Raw genomic sequence first — 18,003 nt, forward strand, 5'->3', positions numbered from 1 at the left:
ACCAAGAGGCCAAAGTCACTTTAAAATACTTAGTAGTATAGTGTGAATTTACTGTCTGAAGAACAGTGATTTTATAAAAAATATAATTGTGAAATTGTAGCTTAAAGAGAATCGTCTCCTTGATGTAATCTAGTGTTAGATGTCAATACCAAGATTTCAGGCTTTTGGTAGCATTATGTTGGTTAAACACTAGGCCAGTTCACTTGTTTCTCAGGGCTGGTATCACACTCCCTCAGAGATTCCTTTGCCCAAAAAAGCTTTCTGTATTGTTAGTTTTGCCCATAGAGTTCTAGGTTGGAATTGGGAAAAGCAGCAGAACAACAGGTAGTAGAGTTTTCATATTGGAAAGTCTTTGCAGATATTAGACCATCTCCTTTTGATAAGAAGTCCCTATAGTATATTTTATGTATTGTAAACATACGACATTTCATACTTTCAAGTTTGGTTACAGGCTGCCTGCTTTCATTATCGTGAGACTCCTTAACATTTAATGTGGCCTCTATCTTTGGTTTCTTCCTTACTCTTGTTAGTGCCTCAGATACAATGCTGCTAAATAAAACTCGGACTTTCTTAATAGGAAGTGATTTTGCTTATAGATTCTTTTTTCTTTTTCTTTTCTTTTTTTTTTTTTTATTTTTTGATTTAGAGTCTCCCTCTGTCGCCCAGGCTGGAGTGCAGTGGCGCGATCTCGGCTCACTGCAAACTCCGCCTCCCGAGTTCATGCCATTCTCCTGCCCCAGACTCCCGAGTAGCTGGGACTACAGGTGCCCGCCACCACGCCCGGCTAATTTTTTTTTTTTTTTTTTTTTTTTTTTTTTTTAGTAGAGACGGGGTTTCACCGTGTTAGCCAGGATGGTCTCGATCTCCTGACTTCATGATCCGCCCACCTCAGCCTCCCAAAGTGCTGGGATTACAGGCGTGAGCCACCGTGCCTGGCCTAAATACTTGTTTTTTCTTTGTGCTCTTATTTGTTTCTGCTTTGCCAAGCTTTCCGTTGTTGTGGAATTAAAAGTGACAGATATTCATGAGTGTGATCAGGTCACATTAGGTGGAGCCTTGGCCGCACTTCTGTGTGCCCCACCTGCATGATGCTCTTACCTGATACAGTGAGGCAGGCTGCTGTGGAGAGCTCTAGTTGCTGGATCATTTTGTTCATTTCTGAAAATATAGTGTCCTGTGCATGATATACGAAGAATGTAGGGGGGGAGGGCACAAAAATGTCTGCCCTTGAGCTTTCAGTTGAATAGACATAAATATTCCTATATTAAAAGTTGTATAATAATATAGGAGAACTTGGCATATGACTTACTGGCAAAAGAGTAGTAGGGATAACTAATTGGAGAGCTTGAACATATGAATGAAAACTGAAAAAGGTAGCACTTCATTTTTACCTCTACATTTCTAAGTATCTGTCAGGATATTTGAAAATATTTGTGTGTAATTAACGGAATATTGCCAGTACTCTCCATACTGTCCCGTCTCTGTTAGTGCTTCTTGTTCTGTCTTGTATCTATGCTGTTTTCTCCCACAAGGTTGGAGTCTACTTGGAACAGTTTTCTGTGTTAATCAATTTCTCACTTGTAAAGCATGTGGCATAGTGCTTTGCTCACAGTAGGTCTTCAGTTAGTATTGTGATGTGTGATCAAGTATGTGAAAAGCATATTACTGTGTTAGATTTATTGTCAGCCTGTAGGAAACTATTCCTTCTCTGTAGCAGTCCAGTGAATCAGAGGCTCCATCAGAAGTGACTTTGTGAGGCTTGGTTGCAATGAGAAGCTTATATAGCCTGCCTTTGACAAAATGGAGATGTTTATATTTGAGGGCATAAAGGCTGGTTGCAAGATTTATTAAAACTTGAGTATATGGAGGCTGGGCATGGTGGCTCACGCCTGTGAACCCAGCACTTTGGGAGGCGGAGGTGGGCGGATCACCTGGGGTCAGGAATTCGAAACCAGTCTGGCCAACATGGCGAAAACCCATCTCTACTAAAGATACCAAAATTAGCTGGGAGTGGTGGTGGGTGCCTGTAATCCCAGCTACTTGAGAGACTGAGGCACAAGAATCGCCACTGCACTCCAGCCTGGGCGACAGAGCGAGACTCTTGTCTCAAAAAAAAAAAAAAACCAACCAAACAAAAAAAAACAAATTTGTGTATATGGAGTATATCTATTTTGAGGCCGAGGCTTTGAAAGATATGCATTTTGACTGATTTTTAATTTTATTGTAATTTTCCCCATACCCCCTTACAAAAGTATATGATTTTTAATTTGTTTTCTCATTTCAAATATAATATGAATAAAATATGTTCATTATAGAAAAATCAACATAAAGAATAGATAGGAGATTTATAATATGATGTACTTAGGGATACTTATTGTTCATATCTTGGTGTGTAGCCCTTGGGGTCTTCTCTTTCTGTGTATGATCATGTATATGTGTATATTATATAAAAATTGAGTCATAGTTTGTTTTATTTCATAAGTAGCTATTTTCAGTTATATATTATGAATATCTTTTTATAATAGTAGGTACATTTGTGATAACATAAAGGTATAACATTAATGCCCATCCTTGTTCCCTTTTGTGGAACAACCAATATTAAATTTTTTTTTTTTTTTTTTTTTTTTTTTTGAGGCGGAGTCTCGCTCTGTCGCCCGGACTGGAGTGCAGTGGCCAGATCTCAGCTCACTGCAAGCTCCGCCTCCCGGGTTTACGCCATTCTCCTGCCTCAGCCTCCCGAGTAGCTGGGACTACAGGCGCCCGCCACCTCGCCCGGCTAGTTTTTTGTATTTTTAGTAGAGACGGGGTTTCACCATGTTAGCCAGGATGGTCTCGATCTCCTGACCTCGTGATCCGCCCGTCTCGGCCTCCCAAAGTGCTGGGATTACAGGCTTGAGCCACCGCGCCCGGCCAAATTTTTTTTTTTTTTTGAGGCCGGGCATGGTGGCTCGCACCTGTAATCCTAGCACTTTGGGAGGTTGAGGCAGGAGGATTGTTTGAAGCCAGGAATTCAAAACCAGCCTGGGCAACAATGTGAGGCCCCCCCTACCCCCACCCCATCTCTATTAAAAATAATAATAATTTTAAAAATCTTTTAAAATATATATTTAATATACTTATTTTTATTATCTAAGTTTGGACAGTATATACTGAATGTCCACTCTGAAAGGAGAGGAATTTTGTGTACATTCATTGTTTTCCCTTTATTTCTTTTGATTGCTAATAGATTTTTAGTTTTTCTAGTGGTTGCCTTTATTTTAAATGTTATACTTTAATTTTTTAGTCTTTATTTACCAACTTTAGGTAACATCTGCTAATTCCCTATAATGAAAGATGAAGACAATAGAGCCTGTCTTCCTTCCTGGTTTTTGTTGAGTTATTATTACTGCATTATGTCGTATTCAAATGATAGAATTCTATGCAATTTTTTTTAAAGAGACAGGGTCTTGTTGCATTGCCTAGGCTGGAATACAGTGGCTATTCACAGGTGTGATCGTCGAACACTACAGTCTTGAATTCCTGGGCTCAAGCAAACCTCCCACCTCAGCCTTCTGAGTAGCTGGGACTACAGGTGTGTGCCACTGTGCCCAGCTCTATACAATTATTAAGAGCAATGTGGAGCTGTATAAATTGGTCTAGAAAGCTATCCACATGTTAGTGATAAATCAGGTCACAAACAGTGTGATTCCATTTTTTGGAAAAAATACCCAGGTGAGCATAAATATACACACAAATATTCATAGTGATTATCTTTGAGAGATTGATATACAGGATTTTCACTTTTTTCCCCAACATTTTTATGTTGTCCAAAGTCTTTACAGTGTGTACATACTAATTTATAGTTAGAAAAAGAACAGAAATTTAAAATTAATAAGTTACTGCTGTTTTAGAGGGCTTTTTCTTTTTAACTTTTCTGCTTCATTCACTGAATTTATTTTTTATGTTGCTTTTATTAAAGCAGAGAAATGCTTTAGAAGCCAAAAGAAAAGGAGCATTTCAGCCGGGTGCAGTGGCTCATGCCTGCAATCCCAGCACTTTGGGAGGCTGAGGTGGGTGGATCTCCTGAGGTCAGGAGTTCGAGACCAGCCTGGCCAACATGGTGAAACCCCATCTCTACTAAAAATACAAAAATTAGCCAGGCGTGGTGGCGTGCACCTGTAATCCCAGCTACTCAGGAGGCCAAGGCAGGAGAATTGCTTGAACCTGGGAGGTGGAGGTTGCAGTGAGCTGAGATAGTGCCATTGCACTCCAGCCTGGGCAACAAGAGCGAACCTGTCAATTAAAAAAAAAAAAAAAAAGGAGCATTTCTCCGCCTCAACTCTCTCCAGTTTAGTGGCTTTTTCCCCAGAGAAGTTTCAACTATAAGAGTTGTTTCTGTTGGCATTTACTACAACCACATTTTTTAGAGTTCCTATTACGATGAATGACTTGAACTTCCTATGTGGAGTTAGCTCTGTAACACCTTCTTTTTCACATTCTTGTCTACCAATTTATTAAATTCCTTTGAAGTTTTACACATTATTATGACAAATACTGTTTACTGTTGAATAAGGATGCAACTTTCTTTTTTTTTGAGATGAAGTCTCTCTGTCACCCAGGCTGGAGTGTGGAGTGCAGTGGCACGATCTCGGCTTACTGTAGCTTCTGCCTCCTGGGTTCACATGATTCTGCTGCCTCAGCCTCCCAAGTAGCTGGGACTACAGGCACGTACCACCACGTCCGGCTAATTTTTATTTATTTTTTAGTAGAGAGATGGGGTTTTGCCATGTTGGCCAGGCTGGTCTCGAAATCCTGACCTCAGGTAATCTGCCCACCTCAGCCTCCCAAAGTGCTGGGATTACAGGCATGAGCAACCACGCCCGGCGGATACAACTTACTTACAGATCCTTTCATGTGAGTTCAGCTGGACTGTAGCCTTAGCCTGAACCTGCAAATAGCTCTGAAGCATGAAAGGCACTGTGATCGGTGGAATGATGGCCCTGAAGGATGTCCACATCTCAATCCCCTGAATCTGTGCGTATGTTAGGTTACATGGCAGAGGAGAGTTAAGGTTGCTAATCAACTGATTTCAAATAAAGAGATTATTCTGGATTATCGGGGGGGGGGGGGCAGTGTAATCACAAAAGTTTTTGAAAAGGAAAAAAGGAAGAAGAGAGTCAGATGTGACTACAGAATAATGAATGGTCAGGCAGAGGCCATACTGCTGGCCTGGAACATAGAGGAAGGGAGCCATGAGCCAAGGAATGGTGGTAGCCTCTTAGAGCTGGAAAAGGCAAGAAAATGGATTCTCACCATTGCCTCAAGAAAGGAACACAGCTCTGCTGACACCTTGATTTTAGCCCAGTGAGGCCCATGCCAGACTTATTACCTCCATACCTGTAAGATGATAAATTTGTGTGTATGTGTTTTTTAAAAAAATAAATAAAAATAAAGACAAGGTCTCACTGTGTTGCCCAGGCTGGTCTGGAACTCCTGCACTCAAGTGATCCTCCTGCTTTGGCCTCCCAAAGTGCTGGGATTACAGGCATGAGCCACTGCACCAGGCCTTTTTCTTTTTGTGTGTGTGTGTTTTGTTTTCTTTTAAAGAGAGGGATCTTGCTGTGTTGCCCAGGCTGGTCTCCAACTCCTGGCCTCAAGTGATCCTCCCGCCTCAGCCTCCCGGGAGCTGGGATTACAAGCACATGCCACTCTGCCTAGCTATGTATTTGTGTTGTTTTAATCTGTTAAGTTCGTGTTATTAATAATTTGTTACAGCTGCAATAGAAAACTAATAGAGGCATCACTTAGTTATCTTTCCTGTGGCAAGGGAGCTGGCTTTTTCCTTTCTTTTTTTTTTTTTTTTTTTTTTTGAGACTGAGTCTCCCTGTTGCCCAGGCTGGAGTGCAGTGGCCCGATCTCGGCTCACTGCAACCTCCACCTCCCGGTTTCAAGCGATTCTCCTGCCTCAACCTCCCGAGTAGCTGGGATTACAGGCACGTGCCACCACGCCCAGCTAATTTTTTTGTATTTTTACTAGAGACGAGGTTTCACCATATTGGCCAGGCTGGTCTCAAACCCCTGACCTCAAGTGATCCGCCCGCCTCCACCTCACAAAGTGCTGGGATTACAGGTATGAGCCACTGTGCCTGGCCCTAAGTTTTGTATTTTTGGTAGAGAGGAGGTTTCACCACGTTGGCCAGGCTAGTCTCGAACTCCTGACCTCAGGTGATTAGCCCACCCCAGCCTCCCAGAGTGCTGGGATTACAGGCGTGAACCACAGTGCCCAGCTGAAAGCCTCTTTTTTTTTTTTTTTTTTTTTATCCTCCTGTCCTCACCTTCAATCTGGGTCTGATTTAGCACCACCTACTCTTTCTTTTTTTTTCTTTTTGAGATGGAGTCTTGCTCTGTCACCCAGGCTGGAGTGCAGTGGTATGATCTCGGCTCAAAGCAAACTCCACCTCCCGGGTTCAAGCGATTCCCCTGCTTCAGCCTCCCTAGTAGCTGGGATTACAGGTATGTGCCACCACACCCGGCTGATTTTTGTATTTTTAGTAGAGATGGGGTTTCACCACGTTGGCCAGGCTGGTCTCGAACTCCTGACCTCAGGTGATCCACCTGCCTCAGCATCCCAAAGTGCTGGGATTACAGGCATGAGCCACTGTGCCCAGTCCGTTTCTTATCTCATATTGTCTTCTTTCTTGGATTACTTATATTTTTGGTTAAACTATTTTCTTGAGTAATTCTTACAGGGTGTGGGAGGTAAACTTCCTGAGTTCTTCTGTGTCTTAAATTACCTTTTGTTCTCATACAGTTCAAGATTGACAATATTTTTCCCTTAGAATTTTGAAGACATTGTTCCATTATATTCTAATGTGTTAGTATCTGATGTTGTGTGATGTCAGTCTGATTTTGAACCTTTTTGAGTAACCTTTCTTTTTTCTTTGAAAGCTTTGTGGATTTTTTTTCCCTTGGAGTTTTAAAATTTTGTAAATGTATCTCAAAATGTGATTTCTTAAAAACAGAATTAGAGAAGCATCTTAGTGTCCTTTCACTGTGCATTCTTATCATTACACAAAAGATACACATAGTTAACATTTAAAAACATTGAAATATCAGCCATGCACGGTGGCTCACGTCTGTAATCCCGGCACTTTGGGAGGCTGAGGCGGGCAGATCACCTGAGGTTGGGAGTTCGAGACCGGCCTGACCAACATGGAGAAACCCCATTTAAAAATACAAGATTAGCAAGGCGTGGTGGCACATGCCTGTAATCCCAGTTACTCGGGAGGCTGAGGCAGAATTGCTTGAACCCGGGAGGTGGAGGTTGTGGTGAGCTGAGATCACGCCATTGCACTCCAGCCTGGGCAACAAGAGTGAAACTCCGTCTCAAAAACAAAAACAAAAACAGAAAACAAACAAAAATTGAAAAATCAAGGCCAGTGGAAATCATGCCATATTTGTTTTTGAAGAGGAGGGCTGGCCACAGGCTCTGTGGGAAGGGGCAGGTTTCGGCAGCAGGAGGGCTTACTTGATAGCTGGTGGGGAGGAGGAGGAGTTGGCAAGTGAGTTGGTTGGAGGACCTACTGGAGAGCTAGAGGGATGCAGCTGTTTTGTGTGTTCTATTTCCTGTCCCTGGAATAGTGCCAGTTCTACTTCTCCGATTTTGACACCCTCCTTAGGGCCAGTTTCTTTAGAGAACATTCTTAGACTTTTACTGCCAGCAGTTCTGTTCAGGTGCAGGAGAAAAGGGCATGGTGGAGAGAAAGGAATCTAATTGTCTCTAGTCACACCGATAAGTTTTGAAAATACAGAACATTAGGCAGCCATATGACCCTTTCCCCCTTTCTCCAAGGCTCCTTTGACAAGAACCCTTCTGATGACTGATCTGTGGGTTTCTATCCTCCTACTTCTCTTCCAATATTTTTTTTCAGATGTCCTGAATTTCACGTTTTTTTGTTTGTTTTAGAGGGAGGCTCACCCTGTTGCCCAGGCTGTTGTGCAGTGGCACGATCTCGGCCTTCTGGGTTCAAGCGATTCTGCTGCCTCAGCCTCCAGAGTAGCTGGGACTACAGGTGTGCACCATCACACCTGGCTAATTTTTGTATTTTTAGTAGAGACGAGGTTTCGCCGTGTTGGCCAGGCTGGTCTCAAACCCCTGACCTCAGGTGATCTGCCTGACTCGGCCTTCCAAAGTGCTGAGATTACAGGCATAAGCCACCGCACCCGGCCTTCACAAAATTTATAACCTGCGAATGGTACCTGTTTTCTAGCACTGCTATGGTTTTTAAACACTATTTATTTATTTATTTATTTATTTTAAATTTTTATTTTTTATTTTTTTCCCGAGACGGAGTCTCGGTCTGTCGCCAGGCTGAAGTGCAGTGGCGCGATCTCAGCTCACTGCATCCTCCGCCTCCCAGGTTCAAGCGATTCTCCTGCCTCCGCCTCCTGAGTAGCTGGGACTACAGGCGCGGGCCACCACGCCTGGCTAATTTTTGTATTTTTAGTAGTAGAGATGGGATTTCACCATGTTGGCCAGGATGGTTTCGATCACTTGACATCGTGATCTGCCCACCTCAGCCTCCCAAAGTGCTGGGATTACAGGCACGAGCCACCTTGCCCAGCCTAAGAGCTTTTATTATGCCAATTTAAAAATGTATATAAAAGTGGAGAGAATAATTTAATGAATCCCCATATACTCATCACTCAGCTTCAATAATTGTCAAGACATGGCCAATCATATTTCAGCTACACTCCCCACTACCTCTAACTACTCCCTCCCAATTATTTTGAAATATACCCCAGATATATCACTGGTAAATATTTTTGTACGCATCTCGAAAAGATAAGAACTCTTTAAAAAATCTATTACGGTCATCACACCAAAAAAATTAGCAATAAATCCATAAAATCAAATATCCTCTCAGCATTCAAATTTTTCCAATTATCTCAAATTTTTTCTTTCTGTAACAGTTTTTTTCAAATCAATATCTAAACAGGATCCACACATTATATTTGATTTCTGTGAAGCTTGTTAATTCTCTTTTAATTTATTGGACCCTTTTCCCTTCCTCCATCCCATACAATTTATTTGCTGATAAAACTAGGTCATTTTCTTATAGAACTTCCTATGTTTTGGATGTTGCTGATTGTATCCTTGTGGTGTTATTTCACATGTTCTTTTGTCCCCTGTATTACCTGTAAACTGTTGGGTAATTCTACATATATAATCAGATTCAGGTTTGATTTTTTTGTCAAGAACATTGCGTAGGTAGTGGTATGTACTTCGTACTGTATGTATCACAAGAAGCAGCACATACTGTGGTTATTTCTCTTTAGGAGATATTGAGATTGATCAGTGGACTCAGGTGGTGTCAGCCATTATAAAATTTCCCATCAGTTTATTACTTCATGTTTTGAGCACTTTAGTTATCACTGCCTAGATCTCTTATTTATTTTATTCTATTTTTAATTTTTTTGGAGATAGGATCTCACTCTGTCACCCGGGCTGGAGTGCAGTAACATGATCTTGGCTCACTATAGCTTAAACCTCCTGGGCTCAAGTGATGCTCCTCAACCTCATGGTCTCAAGCTATCCTCCCACCTCAGCTTCCTGAGTAGCTAGGACTACAGGCATGAACCACCAGGCCTGGCTAATTTTTGTATTTTTTGTGGAGATGAAGTCTCACTATCTTCCCCAGGATGGGCTTGAACTCCTGGACTCAAACAATCCTCCCACCTCTGCCTCCTAAAGTGTTGGAATTACTGGTGTGAGCCACCGTACCCAGCTAGATCTATTTCATTTGTGGTTACAAAATAACAGTGTTCTTAGGTTAGTTATTTGTTCGTGAATGAATAATTTATTTCTATATGTATATAGAGATATGTAGATATATTTTAGAGATGAGGTCTCACTATGTTGTGCAGGCTGGTTTTGAACTCCTGGGCTCAAGCGACCCTCCTGCCTCAGCCTCCCAAAGTGCTGGGATTACAGGCATGAACTGTCATGCCTGGCTAGAATGAATAATTTATAAACATGAATTTATTTTAGAAAAAAAGAACATTTCTTCATCACCTATTTGGTTACTTTTAGATACAATTAGAACAGGAAGGGCAGGGTATGAAAATTTGCATGAATTGGATAAATTTTTCAAAAAACAATTTACTAAAATATACTCAAGAAATGCAAAATCTGAATAAAATCTAAAGATTTTTTTTTTCTTTTTCCTTTTTTTTTTTTGAGGCGGAGTCTTGCTCTGTCGCCTAGGCTGGAGTGCAGTGGCGCAGTCTTGGCTCACTGCAACCTCTGCCTCCCAGGTTCAAGCGATTCTCCTGCCTCAGCCTCCTGAGTAGCTGGGATATCAGGCGCATGCCACCACGCCCGGCTAATTGTTATATTTTTAGTAGAGACGAGGTTTCACCATGTTGGTCAGGCTAGTCTCAAACTCCTGACCTCGTGATCCGCCCGCTTTGACCTCCAAAAGTGCTGGGATTACAGGCGTAAGCCACTGCACCTGGCCTAAAGATTCTTATATCTATTAAATAAATCAAATATACAATTTAAAGTCTCCCATAAAAAAACCTCCAGGCACAGACGGCTTTAATGTTGAATTCTTCCAAACATTTAAACAGAAATAATGGCATTCTTATTTATAGTTTCCAAAGAATAGGAACAGCAGAAACACTCCCAAACTCATTTGATGAGACCATTGTAACATTAATATCCAAGCCTAACAAGGTCATTACAAGAGGAATATTAAAGGCTAATATCTCTATGAACACAAGACTTCAAAATCCTAGAAAGGCCAGGCGAGGTGGCTCACACCTGTAATCCCAACACTTTGGGAGGTCGAGGTGGGTGGATCACCTGAGGTCAGGAGTTTGAGACCAGCCTGGCCAACATGGTGAACCCCGTCTCTACTAAAAATACAAAAATTAGCTGGGTTTGGTGGCGGACGTCTGTAATCCCAGCTACTTGGGAAGCTGAGGTAAGAGAATCGCTAGAACCTGGGAGGCAGAGACTGCAGTGAGCTGAGATCGTACCGCTACACCCCAGCCTGGGTGACAGAATGAGACTCTGTCTCAAAAAAAAAAAAAAAAAAAGAAAAAAAAGAAAAAATGTTACAAACGAAATGCAGCAACATGTAAAAAGACAATACATCATGGCCACATAGGATTCATTTCAGGAATGCAAGACTGGTTTAACACTTCAAAATAAATCAAGGCTGGGTGTGGTGGTTCATGCCTATAATTCCAACACTTTGGGAAGCTGAGATGGCAGGATCATTTGAGCTCAGGAGTTGGAGACCAGCCTGGGCAACATAGCAAGACCCCATCTCTATAAAACAAATTAAAAAATTACCTGGGCATGGTAGCACATGCCTGTGGTCCCTGTTACTTGGGAGGTCTAGGTGAGATGATCGCTTGAGCCTAAAAGGTTGAGGCTGCCGTAAACTGTGATTGTGCCACTACACTCCAGCCTGAACAACAGAGTGACACCCTGTCTTTTAAAAAAAGAAGGAAAGAAAAGAAAAACTCAGTCAATATTGTGGAGAAAAGGTACACTGTTGGTAGAAATGTAGATTGGGACAGCCATTATGGAAGACAGTATGGAGGTTTATAAATAAATTAAAAATAGAGCTATCATATAACCCAGCAATTCCTTTTCTGGATGTAAATCCAAAGGAAATGAAATTACCACCCTGTAAAGATGTCAGAACTCCTATATTCATTGCAGCATTATTCACAATGGCCATTATTCACTTCGGTTATGAAAAAACGTAAGTGTCAGTTGATAGACAAAGGAATAAAAAAATATAATACAATGAAATATTATTTAGCCCTTAAGAAAGAAAGAGATCTTGCCATTTGCCACAATGTGGATAAGCCTAGAGGACATTATGCAAAGTGAAATAAGTCAGACACAGAAAAATATTGTGTGATCTCACTAACGTGGGGAATCTAAAATAACCCCAACATGTAAATATACAGAGATAAAGAACACAACAGTGATTACAACGTAGGGATTGGGGATGGAAAAGGAAACTGGGAGATGCAGGTCAGAGGATACAAAGTAGCATATATGTAAGATCAACAATGTAAGGACTATAGGTAATATTAATAAAATTGTGCTATATTTGGGATTCATGGTAGATGAGTAGATTTTAGCTGCTCTTGAAACAATAGAAAAAAAAAGGTAACTGCAAAATGATGGATATGTTAATTTGCTTCACTATAGTAACCTTTTTACTATGTGTATTTATCCCATAATGTAATGTTGTGTGCCTTAAATACACAACATAAAAAACCCATCAATGTATTTTGCCTCATTAACAGAATAAAGGAAAAGGCCATATTATCATTTAGTAGATGCAGAAAAAGCATTTAATTAAGCAATTACCTATGATAAAAAATATGGACTTAAAGTTAGAAGGAAACTTCTGCAATCTGATAAAAGGTATCTACAAAAAGCCTACAGCTAGCATTGTATTAATGGTGAAACAGTGTGCACATTTGGAACGAAACCAGGAAGTCTATTTTAACTGCTTCTATTCAACATTGTATTGAATAGCCAGTGTGTTATTAAACTTGAATTTTGCCAATCTGATAGGTGAGAAATGGTATCTGAGTATAACTTTAATTTGCATCTCTTTTATTACCAGTGAGGGTGAATATCTTTTCATAAGCTTAAGGAACATCTGCATTTTTTTTCTTAAAATGTGTGTTCATTTCTCTTTCCCATTTTTTTCTATGAGGGTAGGTGGCCCTTTTGTTTTCTATTTTTAAAAAAATACTTAAAGGAAATTAAACCTTTTTCTGTGATACAGGTTCCAAATATATTTTCCCAATTTGTCATTTTTCTTTTTCCTTGACTTATGATGTATTTTGGCATGCAGTTTTCCCTTTCACTTTTATGTGGTCCAATTTAGTAATATTTTTCCCTTCTTGCTTATGGATTTTGAGTCCTAGTTAGGAAGATTTTTTGCACTCCCAAGCTATAAAACAATTTACCTATGTTTTCTTCTAGACTTGTATAGTTTAATTTTTTACTTATAAATCTCTGCTTTATCTGGAATTTATCAGATCCCTTTTTATCTTTTTCTATCTAGCTAACCAGTTACATAATTACCATTTACTAAAAAGTCAATCTTTCCTCCATTGTATTGAGATGTTACCTTTATCGTATGCCAAATTTCCATATGCAAGTGGGTTCATTTCCAGATGTTATGCTCATGTGCCAGTACTCCACTTTAAATTATTGAGGCTTTGTATTTTTCAAAAAAACAAACCTTATCTTATTTATCTTTTTCAGATTGAAATATAGGAGAATGGTTTATTATTTTAATAGGATGGATTTCTCAAAGGAGCAACATACCATTGCTAGAGTAGGTAGCTAGTCAGACATGAGCAGGCAGGGGAGGGCCTCACCCCCAGGAATGTCAGGTGTCCATCAGGTGATGGTCAAGTGGTTGATATCTGTCTCTCTAAAATGACAATTGGTCACAGCCAGTGCCAGGGAAAGGCAGTCTCCCAATACATAGAAAACACCTGGAGCTGGTGATCAGCAGCTTCCTGATAAGATCTCAGGAGTTGGGCAAGTGGACTCACGCATGTGCACTAAGAGGCAAAATGGTGGAGTTTAACCAGTATATGACTTTCCTCTGGGACTACTTGACTGGTAAGGGAAAAATGCCTCAAATGAGCATGTGCACAACTTCAGTAAACACACAGTGCATGCAACCCCTCCCAAGTGCTGGCAGGCCACTATGCATGTGGACAGCCCACCCTAAGGGAAGAATCAAGGGAGAAGAAACACAAACTCCAGGAAGCATGCCAATGTATAAATCCCCATATCAAGGGCCAAATAGGGCACTTGAATCTCTTGAGTTGCCCCCTTGGCCCTCTTTCAAGTGTACTTTGCTTCCTTTCACTCCTGCTCTAAAACTTTTTAATAAACTCTCACTCCTGCTCTAAAATTTGCCTTGTTTTCTCCCTCTGCTTTGAACTGACTTCTGCCCCTTGGCCAAATTCTTTCCTCCAATGAGGCTAGGATAGAGTTTGCTGCAAACCCATACAGATTTGCAGCTGGTAACACCATAAAGAAAAAAAATAATAATAATTTTGACTGTATCAATATTTAAAAGTTTAGTATCATAAAAGACACCATAAACAAGGTTTAAAATCAAGGATATAAGGAGATATTTGACACATATATAATATACAAATACTCCAAAATATATAACAACTTCTACAAATCAAAATGAAAATGAGCCACCATGCCCCCCGTCTGTATCCTTTTTGATTTTTTATTGTAGTAGAATACACATCATAGTTATCATTTTAACCATTTCTGAGTGTATAATTCAGAGGCATCAAATACATTCATATGTATTTGATATGAATCAATACCCATCACCACTATCTACACCCAAAACTTTTTCATCATCCCCACATAAACTCTATACCCATTTGTTGTGATATTGGAAAAAGCAAAATTTTTTTCTCTACTCTCACAGTCAACACTTCTGATACCAGATGTGTGGGGGTATTTCCCCACATACCACAAGTGATTCTGCGGACACAAGCTGAGTGTCTGCTTATTCAATTAGATAGCATCAGATCCCACAGGTTTGGGGCTCAGTCCCACAAGAATATCCCTCACTTCAGATGTCAGTCACAGGTCTGGGCCTCCAAAACTTCTGATAAACCACCTACAAATCAGGGCTCCCATGACTCTCCCCTCTGGTTTGATTATTTTGCTCGAGTGGCTCACAGCTCTCAAGGAAACACTTTACTTACATTTACCCATTTATTATAAAGGATGTTACAAAGGATACAGATGAACAGCCAGATAGAAGAGATGCGTAGGACAAGACATGTGGGAAGGGGCGTGGAACTTACATGCCCTCTCAGTATGCACTACCATCCGGGAATCTCCACTCGTGCAGCTATCTGAAAGCTCCCAGAACTCAGTCCTATTGGGACTTTATGGAGGCTTCATTGTGTATGCATGATTGATTAAACTATTGGCCATTGGTGATCAATTTAACCTCCAACCCCTTTCCCCTACCCAGAGGTTGGGGGATGAAGCTGAAAGTCCCAATCCCCTAATCATGTCTAGGTCTTTCCAGTGAAACCAGTTCCCATCCTAAAGCTATGTAGGCATCCTCAGCCAGCAGTCAACTAATTAGCATATAAAAGACACCTATCACTCCAGAGATTGCAAGGGATTTGGGAGCTGTAGGCCAGGAAATAGACTAGGAAGACAAGATGTATATTTCACAATATCAGTACTATTAAACAGTAACACCCTTTCCCTCTTTCCCTAGTGCTCCCCACCCCCAACTTCTATTCTGCTTTCTTGTCTCTATGAATTTATCTATTCTAGGTACCTCCTGTAAGTGGGCTCATACAATATTTGTCCTTCTGTTCTGTTTTATTCATTAAGCATAATGTTTTCAAGGTCCATCTATGTTGTAGCATCTATCAAAATATCATTCCTTTTTATGGCTGAATAGCATTTCCTAATCCATTTTTTATTATAAAATATATTATTTATTTATTTATTTATCTACACTCCTTGTTTCTTAGGTAATAGAATGTGTGTGTGTATGTGTATATATATATATATAATTTTTTAAATTTTTTTTTAAGGCAGATTCTCCCTCTGTTGCCTCTGGCGCAATCTTGGCTTACTGCAACCTCTACCTCCCAGGCTCAAGTGATTCTCGTACCTCAGCCTCCTGAGTAGCTGGGACTACAGGTGCACGTATTTATAAATACAGAGTCTCACTCTGTCATCCAGGCTGGAGTGCAGGAACACTATTGAGCTATACAAAAACTAAAAAATGCTTTATGTACTGAAATAAAAAACCACACGATCTCTGTTCAAGTGATACAGGAGGCAGAAAGAAATTATTTAGGCAGATAGCAAGGGCAAAAGAGTCCCTGGCAAGGCTTCCCTTCTAATAAAAAGAAGCCCAAGAAATTATTTTTTCCTAACAAAGAGCAGCCTGAAAAATAGAGCTGCAAACATAGATAGGCAAGCTGGAAACTTGCACGGAGGAATGCTGGCCCCTGTGCCAATAGGAAAGTGCTACCCAGGGGTGAGGCATGTCCAACAAGGAGGCTCCATCTTCCCTTTTTTTGTTACCACGTGTACCGTAATAAAGAAATGGGCAACATGACACAGCTCAGGCAGAGAACCGGCCTGCATAATAAAAGATTTCAGGTGGGGGAGACCAGAGATTCACACCCTATGCAAATGGCACACCTATTCTAACCAGTCTTTTGTGCCCTATGAAACTCAGACCCTGCCTCCTCTCCAGCTCATCTATAAAACCCCCTGCATTTCACCATGGTTCTGGCAACCATTTTTCTGGGACCCATCTCTGCAGCAGAGAGCTATTGTCTTTCTTTCGCCTATTAAACTTCTGCTCTCAACCTCACTCTTTGTGTGTCTGCATCCTTGTTCTCTGTGGCCACGAGACAATGAACCTCTGGTGTTACTCCAGACAATGAGGTTGTTTCACAACCTCTACCTCCTGGGTTCAAGCAATTCTTGTGCCTCAGCCTCCCGAGTAACTGAGATTACAAGTGTGTGCCATCATGCCCAACTAAATTTTTTTTTTTTTTGTATTTTTAGTAGAGACAGGATTTCACCATGTTGGTCGGGCTGGTCTCAAACTACTGACCTCAAATAATCCACCTGCCTCAGTTTCTCTAAGTGCTGGGATTACAGGCATTAGCCACCGAACCTAGTTAAAATGTCTTTATTTTTAACAAAGACTGAAGAGTTTATGGTTTATGGTAATCTGAGAAACAAACTTGTTAACTCTTCATTGACAGGAGTAGAAGTAGTTCAGTTTTCTGGAAAGCAAGAGTTGATTAGGAATTTAGATGAACCCCAGATAGACTTTCTCTGGTAATAATCTGCTTTAATAGTCTGCTATTAAAAAAGAGTTTCTCTTTTTAAGAGAAACTGACCAAATATGAACAAATAGGGATCAGCTGGCTAGTAAGTCAGTGTTTGGCTGCTTAGGGGTAGTAATTTAATTTGTAATCCTCTTCCCTCAGTCAGGGTTGCTTGAGAGCATACTTTATGTGACAATATTATGGTGATATTCAGTAAAACTAAAAGAAAATGACACATGAGTAGCATTCTCACCAAGAACCAAGGCATATAAAACTGTAGAAACAGCCCGGGCATGGTGGTTCACGTCCATAATCCCAGCACTATGGGAGGCTGAGGCAGGCAGATCACTTGAGGCCAGGAGTTCTACACCAGTCTGGCCAACGTGGTAAAATCCCATCTCTACTAAAAATTCAAAACTTAGCCAGGCATGGTGGCACACGCTTGTAATCCCAGCTACTCTGGAGGCTGAGACAGGAGAATCGCTTGAACCTGGGAGGTGGAGGTTGCAGTGAGCTGAGATCGCACCACTGCACTCTATCCTGGGTGACAGAGCGAGACTCCGTCTTCAAAAAAACCCCAAAAGACAAAAAACTGTAGAAACATAATTTTTATATCTAGAGACACAAAACAAAACAACAAAAACCAACCAAATAAACAAAAACCCAGCTGGCCCTGGTAATACGTGCCTGTAGTCCCAGCTACTCAGCTGAGGCAGGAGGATCACTGGAGCCCAGGAGTTTGAGACTGCAGTTTGTGCCACTGCATCCAACCTGAGTGACAGAGCAGGACCCTTTCTCTAAAATGTAAACAAGAGAAAAAGACACATAAGCAACAACCCAGTCTGTGTTGGTCATTTATTGACTGAGAAGTGGCAACAAATTGATTGAAGAAGTGCTCTTAATTTGAAAATAAAGTGATCAAGGCAGGGATCCTAAAGAATTGCTACAGAAACAAAGGTAAATGATAGGAAAGGAGGGAAGAGGAGGCCTGAGGGGGGCAGGGGCTAGAAATGGGAAGCAGCAGGTGTAGAAATAAAAAAAAAATAAAAAGGCCGGGCACGGTGGCTCACACCTGTAATGCTAGCACTTTGGGAGGCCGAGGTGGGCAGA

The sequence above is a fragment of the Rhinopithecus roxellana genome, chromosome 7, assembly GCF_007565055.1.
Source record: "Rhinopithecus roxellana isolate Shanxi Qingling chromosome 7, ASM756505v1, whole genome shotgun sequence".
Lineage (NCBI taxonomy): Eukaryota > Metazoa > Chordata > Mammalia > Primates > Cercopithecidae > Rhinopithecus > Rhinopithecus roxellana.